This window comes from Sceloporus undulatus, chromosome 1, assembly GCF_019175285.1.
Source record: "Sceloporus undulatus isolate JIND9_A2432 ecotype Alabama chromosome 1, SceUnd_v1.1, whole genome shotgun sequence".
Taxonomy (NCBI): domain Eukaryota; kingdom Metazoa; phylum Chordata; class Lepidosauria; order Squamata; family Phrynosomatidae; genus Sceloporus; species Sceloporus undulatus.
In genome coordinates this window covers 339,254,632-339,263,577 of record NC_056522.1, presented here as the reverse complement: position 1 = coordinate 339,263,577, position 8,946 = coordinate 339,254,632, and the positions used below count along the sequence as shown (strand labels likewise).

The 8,946-nt window shown below is 40.2% G+C and overlaps 1 protein-coding gene across 2 annotated transcripts in view; it reads left to right on the top strand.

The window, feature by feature from the left end:
• The first annotated feature begins 2,183 nt into the window (after nt 1-2,183).
• RPS6KL1 (ribosomal protein S6 kinase like 1) overlaps nt 2,184-8,946 on the top strand; it is a 28,859-nt gene continuing 22,096 nt past the window's right edge. For both annotated transcript variants that reach the window (XM_042451048.1, XM_042451038.1), the window contains exon 1: nt 2,184-2,291. The gene's annotated coding sequence lies outside the window, so the exon portion shown is untranslated. The remainder of the gene's footprint in view (nt 2,292-8,946) is intronic.

The window sequence follows — 8,946 nt, the reverse complement described above, 5'->3', positions numbered from 1 at the left end:
ATGAAATGCACAGATATAGGATGGGGGACACCTGGCTGAATGAAACTACATGTGAAAGGGATCTTGGAGTCCAAGTAGACCACAAGTTGAACATGAGTCAACAGTGTGATGCGGCAGCTAAAAAGGCCAATGCAATTATAGGCTGCATCAACAGAAGTATAGTACCACTCTGTTCTGCTTTGGTCAGGCCTCACCTGGAATACTGTGTCCAGTTCTTGGCACCACAATTCAAAAAGGACATTGAGAAACTCTAGCGTGTCCAGAGGAGGGTGACTAAAATGGTGAAGGGTCTGGAAACCATGCCCTATGAGCAACGACTTAGGAAGCTGGGGATGTTTAGACTGGAGAAGAGATGGTTAAGAGGTGATATGATAGCCCTGTTTAAATATTTGAAGGGATGTCATATTGAGGAGGGAGCAAGCTTGTTTTCTGATGCTCCAGAGAACAGGACCCGGAACAATGGATGCAAGCTCCAGGAAAAGAGATTGCACCTCAACATTAGGAGGAACTTCCTGAGAGTAAGGGCTGTTTGACAGTGGAAGATACTCCTTCCTCGGAGTGTAGTGGAGTCTCCTTCCTTGGAGGTCTTTAAGCAGAGGCTGGATGGACATCTGTCGGGGATGCTTTAATTTGGATTTCCTGCATGGCAGAATGGGGTTGGACTGGATGGCCCTTGGGATCTCTTCCAACTCTATGATTCTATGGGGTGCCTTGGAGGCTACTCACTCATAGGTTTGCCATAGGTCAAAGTGAGTTGAGGGAAACTACAAAAAAATGCTTTTGAACATGTTATTTGCTTGGGAGGAGTGCATTTTTCTCACCACAGTCCCACACATCAGGATAAAGGTACCATGGCTATCCTATGGCCAATCTACTTAATGGCAGATTAACTGTCGATCAGCTCTTACTGTCAGAAAGTTCTTCCTAATGATGAGGTGGGAAAAAACCTTTCCTGAAGGCTCAAGTACTGACACTTACTTTCAGAAATTGGTATCTGCTGGGGTTTGGTCCCAGGTCCCGCTTTGGAAACCAAAACGCATGGATTCTCATGTCCCATTAAAAACAATGGCGTAGTAAAACAGTGTCTCTTTTTTAAAATGGCAAAATCAAGTCTTGCTTTTTGAACTTTACATTTTCTGAACATTTTCAAGCCCTGGATGTTGGAATCTGGGGATAAAGAATGTGAGGACACAGAGTTGTGACTGTAGGAATGATGGGGCAAGAGTGGGGAGACAACGCAATGGAGCTAGCTACCTTGATGTAAAACTGTGTATTTATTCTGTGGGAAACACACCCCAAGGCAGTTTCCGTTCTGTTTCCAAATCTGAATGGCAGCTGGGCCACCTGCCTGTCCCCCTTGACTTCATTAATGCCTGCTGTTGGTGGTCATTTTGTTATTGCAAAATGCTGGCCAATGTGGCTTTAATGACGGGTTAATGGCTGGATCTCCGCAGCATCATTTGTAAGTCTTTTGTGCAATCAATGTCAATTGCGCTTTTCGGACGGGTTAATGACAGGATCTGCTCAACGTCGTCTGACAAGTCCTTCCCACGATCGTGGCTACTTCCTCTGTATCCACATGCATCTGAGGAAGTAGATTTTAGCCTAGGAAGGCTCATGTTGTTGTTGTTGTTGTTGTTGTTGTTATTAAGCTTTATATATAAAGCGCTGTAAATTTTTCACAGAGCTGTACATACAATCAATTAAAAATAAAATAGGATAAAATATAGCAAACAACAAAGTTAAAATAAACACTGGACAACAATTCATGCTGCCATCTTCTTTCTCTCAGTGAGTCTAAATCAAAGGGGCTACATAAGCTCTCTCTGCACATAACTATAGTCCTCAAATGCATCTGAGGAAGTAGATTTAAGTCTACAAAAGCTCATGCTGCCAATGCCTTTCTTTCAGTGAGTCTGAGATCTTCTCCCTACATACTGATTCTATAAACTAAGGGCTATATAGTTGAATACTACAACTCCCAGGATGCACCAGGAGGCAGGAGCCGTTAGAGTGTAATGGCGGCGGCCCTATTAGAGTGCAGTGCGGTAATCTCCTCACTAGTCCCCTGGCGATTGGTGCTTTATTCTCACCGGCGGGGGTGATGAGCGCATCCGCAGCCAATCAGGAATCAGAGAACGGTGTTTCCCGGCCAATCCCAGCCGACCTGGCAGGTTGCTGTCCCTGCTGGATTCTTTGAGGCAGCAATGGGTGCCTCCGGTTCTCCTTCCTCTCTCTGCGAGGCTGCCAGGCGCGGAGGCGGCGGCGGCGGCGGCGTCCTTGTCCTTTAGGTACTCCCCCCTGGCTAGGGTCCCCTTTCTCCCCCAAAGGTGGCCCTGGGCCTTTCCTCCCGCCCCCGCCCATGCGCTGACTGGCAGGATGATGCCCATCTTCCCTGGACCTGATCCTTCCCGATGGGGATGCCTTGGCTGGGAGGGGGGGCTGGTCCATCTCAGTGGTCTCCACATTGGGTCCTCTAAGAGACTTTGCACTTCAGCTCCCAGAAGCCTCAGCCATCTTGGCCAATAGTCTGGGATTCTGGGAGCTGTAGTCCAAATAATAATAATAATAATAATAATAATAATAATAATAATAATTTAATATTATAATAATTATAGTATTATTTAACATTAGAATTATAATATAATATTATATAATATATAATTTTATAAATATAATAATATTATTATTATATTTTTACATATCTATATAATTACATATTAATATTATATATTTATAACATCACTAGTATTATATATTACTATTATTATTATATATTGTTACATATCTATATCTATATATTAATATAGATATAATTACTACTTTTATATAGTACTATTACTATTATATATTCATATTATATATTATTACAATTATATATTATTATTACATTATATTATTATATATTGTTACATATTTTATTATATATTAATATTATATATATATATATAATTGCTAGCATTATATAGTATTATTATATATTATTATATTATATTATTATATATTCTTACATATCACTGTTATTATATATTAACTATATGTAATTACTATTATTGTATATTATTATTATATTAATATTATATAGTATTATTATATAGTATTTTATTATATATTGTTACATATCTATATTATTATATGTTAATATATTATAACTATTATTATATATTAACATTATATATATATATATATATATATATAATTACTTTTGTTGTACATTACTATTAATAATAAATATAAATTTATTTATAAGCGGTCTATAAATAAAAATTATTATTATTATTATTAATAATAATTATACATTATTATTATATATTATTATATTTTAGTAGTAGTAGTAGTAGTATCCTGCATCCGCAGCCAATCAGGATATAATAATAATGATAATAATAATGTTATTATATATTGTTACACATCACTATTATTATAAACTAATATTATATATATAATTACTATTATTATATATTACTATATTATTATTATATATTAACATTATATATTACTACTATTATTATATACTGTATTATTATTATTAGTAGTAGTAGTAATAGTAGTAGTATCCCGCTCTTTTCCCAGAACTGAGACTCAGAACAGGTTCCCAATATTAAAAGAACAATACAGTTAAACAATACAGAAAAGAGATGTGTTCATAAGGAATTTAAATTATTACAATGTTAAAACAGATGGCTATGAAAAGAATAAAATACATTTCATAAATGATAAAACATTTTAAAAAGATAAAACAAAATCCCTTAAAGAGCACAGTTGCCTCTCCTTGGCAGGCAGGCGGTATGTGTTGTGTTGTGGTGTGTTTTGTGGTGTTGTGTGTAGTGTGCCTTCAGGTCATTTCTGAATTGTGGTGACCCTATCCTATCCTGGGGCTTTCTTGGTTAGGTTTGTTCAGAAAGCTTTTTTGTCATGACTATCCTCTGAGGCTGAGAGAGTGTGACTTGCCCAAGTCACCCAGTGGGTTCCCATAGCTGGGCCAGAATTCAAACCCGGGTCTACCAGAGTCCTACTAGTCCATTGCTTAAACCACTTTGCCACATTTAGGTCCTGCAGAAATAATCCAGTTTGAGACCACTTTAACTGCCCTGGCTCAGTGCTAGGGAATCCTGGGAGCTGTAGTTTTGTGATACAACATTTAGCCTTCTTTGTCAGGGAGAGTTCTGGTGCCACAATAAACTACAGTTCCCAGGATTCCCTTGCACTGAGCCAGGGCAGTTGAAGTCTCAAATTGGATCATTTGTGCAGTGTGTTTTGGATCTTAATCTGGCTGGTCCTCTTCTTTTAGGGTGGAAAAATAATCGGGTTTGACACTGCTTTAACTGCCATGGTTGTGGAATTCTGGGAATTGGAGTTTGTTGGGGCATCAAAGTCAGCATGTTGTATGTGGCTGTGGTGCCACTACACACTCCACTTCCCAGAATTTCATAAGCATGGAGCCAGTGGCAGTTAGAGATGTGTCAAACCAGATTGTTTCTGCAGTTAAAGTGGTGTCAAACTGGATTATCTGTGCAGTATGAATGCAACCAGAGAGTTTCCTGGACCGAGTGTTCCCCTTTTTGGATCTGGGGAGCAAAGCCGGCTGAGCTTTCATCTCCAAATGGGTTTGGTCTTGATCTTGGCCTGAATCTTCTTGTTAATTCCAATGAGACCAAACCCATTGAATCCGTGGGGTTTTACCGATGCATTGACCCACCACCATCCAGCAACAGATGGCAGTGGGGACTAACAGGATGCTGGCCTTTGCTTGTCAAATTCTGCCTGTCTGTCATTGCTAGAGAGATCATCCAGCAAATCATCAATCTCCTTGATCCACCAGAGAATTGGTGGCCTGAAAGCCCCCCTGCGGTGACCAAATGTCCTCACCGCAGAGGAGGACAAGGCACCGAAAAATGTAGGACATTACAGAAAATTGTAAGACATGACCACATAAAAGCATTGTTTTTATTGTGTGCCTTCAAGTTGTTTCTGACGTATGGCCACCCTAAAGTGTTGAACTTATCCTGGGTTTTTCTTGGCAAGATTTGTTCAGAGGGGTTTTGCTATTGCCTTCCTCTGAAGCTGAGAGAGTGTGACTTGCCCAAGGTCACCCAGTGGGTTTCCATGGCTGAGCTGGGATTTGAACCCTGGTCTCCAGAGTCTTAATCCAGTGCTCAAGCCTCTGTGCCACTGGCTGGCTCTCTAATAAAAGCTAAGAACACTCATAGAAAGATAAAGCCATGCTTCTTGCTCATGCTCAAAAGGGAGGACATTTGGGGATTCATCCTGGACAGAAGGCTGAAATGTAGGATATGTCACACTGCTTCACCAACCCCCTCTTGTCTGGTGCTTTGCCACTGTAGCATAAGCTTTAGCCCTGTGTAAATATTTGAAGGAGTTTTGTGTGGAGGATGGAGGAAGTGTGTTTTCTGCTGCTCCAGAGAATAGGACCTGGAGCAATGGATGCAAACTGCAGAGAAAGAGATTCCACCTAAACATTAGGAGGAACATCCTGACATTGAGAGTTGTCTGTGAGTAGAACACACTGCCTTGGAGGGTGGTGGAGTCTCCTTCTTTGGAGGTCTTTAAACAGAGGCTGGATGGCCATCTCTTGGGGTGCTTTGATTGTGAGTTCCTGCATGGCAGGGGGTTGGACTGGATGGCCCTTGGGGTTTCTTCTTGCCTTATGATTCTACGCTTGACAGTTCCTGGCAAAGTCCCATGCAGTCTCAGAGCAGCTGTAGTTGAGTTTCCTGTTTTCTCACCAGTCGCAGTTACAGCAAGAGCCCAAAATAGACACTTGACGTTTCATTTCTCCTTCCACAAATGGCCCTAACGTGGGCCTTCTTGAATCTCTCCCACTCAGATGTTACAATGACATCCAAAATCCACAAAACAGTAATATCGTTATAGGGCCAAGAAAAATGCACAAAATACATGTCATACAAATATGCACAAAATACATATTGTACCAAAATGCACAAAATACATGCCAGAAGGAGTGGCCTGCCTTCATAGATATCCCTCCATGCCCTCTTGACAAAATGTAGACCTGGCTGTGACTAACACTGTCATCCTCCTCCATATGATTTTTAATGTGAGAGCCAGTATGTTGTAGTGATTTAAGAGTTAAACTGTGACAATGGAGACCAAGATTTGAATCCTTGCTTGGCCATGAAACCTACTGGATGACCCTGGGCACGTCACACTCTCTCAGCCTCAGGGGATGGCAATGGCAAACCCCCTGAGAAACTTGCCAAGAAAATCCCTTAGGGGTGCCATAAATTGGAAACAACTTGAAGGCACACAACAACAACGATTTTAAACACCTTTGCCTGATGATGAAGCCAATGGAGCTTTGAAAGGACATGTATTTTGTGAATTCATAAAGGTTTTGTTTTGTGAGATTTGGATGTTATTGTACCTTGTTATATGGCCAAAACACGGCTACCCTGGATATATTTCCTGCTGAGATGGTTCATCCACGCCACCTAGTATTTTGAAACTACTGTACACTGTCATAATCTCTGCAAAGCAGAGCCTGCAGCTGATTTGGCTGATTAGGTGGCTAGAAAACATCCGATTTGATATATTTAGGAATACTTTGATTGTTTCATTTTTGTTTTAGAATAAAACAGGTAATTATTTATAGTGCAAATATTTTCAGCCACAGATGATTGGTCAAGAATACAGTTAGTGCTGACTTTCATGATCTGGTGGTTGTTGTTATTTTGTGCCTCAAGTCTCTTCTAACTTACAGTGACCCTAAAGTGAACCTATAATAGGGTTTTCTTGGGCTGAGAGTGTGTGACGTGCCTAAGGTCGTCCAGTGGATTTCCATGGCTGAGTAAGGAATCAAATCCTGATTTCTTGCTATTTGATGTTTTCTTGTAGCCTGTTTTATTGAATCATTTCCTGTATTGCTATGTATTTTCTATGTACAGTATTGTCCTACTAGAGAGGCAGGCTAGCTCCAATAGGCCTCCCTGGAAGAAGATTAACCATCCATTAAGAAGCCAAGCCCTCCCTCCAGTCCATCTCCCCTGATCCAGGCCTCGGAGGCAGAGAAGAACTGTTGGCCATCATCCCCTTCCCCACCACCATTCCCTTCTCCTTTTGTGTCGTGTCTTTTTAGATTTTTAAGCTTGAGGGCAGGGAACCGTCCAATTAAAAAGATTGTATATACAGCGCTGTGTAAATTTACAGCACCTTATAAATAAAAGTTAATAATAATAATAATAATAGAAACGTAGTCCAATGCTCAAACCATTATGCAACATTGCTCTCTCTTTATCTGATACTCTCCAGATATCTTGGACTACATCGGTTATTGTTGTTTTGTTTCACTTATAACCTGCCTTTTCCTCCATGAATGCGAACCATAAAAATTAAAATTGTTACAATACACAGTTGGCTCTCTGTATCCACAGATTCTGTATCCATGGATTCAATCATCGGCAGCTGGAAAATATTTTTAAAATATATAAATTCCAAAACACAGACTTTGGTTTTACCATTTTATGTAAGGGACACCATTTTATTATGTTGTTGTATATAATGGGACTTGAGTATCCATGGATTTTGGTATCCACAGGGAGCTAAACCAAAGTAGATACCAAGGGCTCACTGTAGTTAAAAACATAAAATAATTTAACATTAAAACAGAAGACTATTAACAATGGTTGCATCCACACTACCGAAATAATCCAGCCTGACAACACTTCAACTGCCATGGATCAATGCTATGGAATTCTGGAAATTGCCATTTGTTGAGGCACCAGTTCTGGCATCAGACTAGATTATTTCTGCAGCATGGATGCAGTTAATATCAAAACAATTTAAAGCATGAATGTAAGTATGGTTAAAAAAGCAGTTAAGGACAGGCAGTTTAAAAATAATATAACACTATCTTAAAAGTCTTTTTTAAAAGGCCTTTAGTTCTAAAAACCTGTTGGAATAAAAGAGTCTTCATGTGTCATCAGATGGACAAGAAATGGGGATCCATTCTAGTTTCAGCAGGGAAGGAGTGAAAGAAATTAGGGGTAGCCACAGAGAAGGCCATGTCTTGTATTGTTCACCAAATGAAGGTGATGGGACTGAAAGAAGGGCCTCTTGTGAAGATCATCATAGAATCATAGAGCTGGAGGGACCTCAGGGCTATCCAGTCCAGTCCCCTGTCATGCAGCAATTCATAATCAAAGCATCGCCAACAGATGGCCATCCAGCTGCTGTTTAAAAGCCTCCAAAGAAGGAGACTCTACCACGCTCCAAGGGAGTGTCTTCCACTGTCAAACAGCTCTTACTGTCTGGTTGTTCTTCCTAATGCTGAGGTGGGATTTCTTTTCTTGTAGTTTGCATTCATTGCTCTGGGTCCTAGTCTCTAGAGCAGCAGAGAAAAAGATGGCCCCATCCTCAATGTGACACCCCTTCAAATATTTAAACAGGCCTATCATGCCACCTCTTAATCTTCTTTTTCCAGGCTAAACATGCCCAGCTCCCGACTCTCCTCATAAAGTATGATTTCCAGACTTTTTACCATTTTCTTGCCCTCCTCTGCACTCCAGCTTTTTGACATCTTTTTTGAATTGTGGTGCCCATAACTGGACACGATATTCCAAGTGAGGCCTGACCAAAGCAGAATAGAGAAGTACTTACTTCCCTTGATCTAGACACTATACCTCTATTGATTCAGCCTAGAATCCCATTGGCTTTTTTAGCTGCTGCATCACACTGTTGACTCATGTTCAACTTGTGGTCTACAGTCTACTAGGACTCCTAGATCCCTTTCACATGTGTCTAGGCAGGTTCATATGGTGAGATATGTCTGTCAGATAATCTGGGCCTACAAAACTTTCTAGGCTATAGCAATCACTTTGAATTGTGCCAGGGATATTTATAGGCTATAGCAATCACATTGAATTGTGCCAGGGATATTACCCCAGATATTGGTCATTCTGGTTGTAG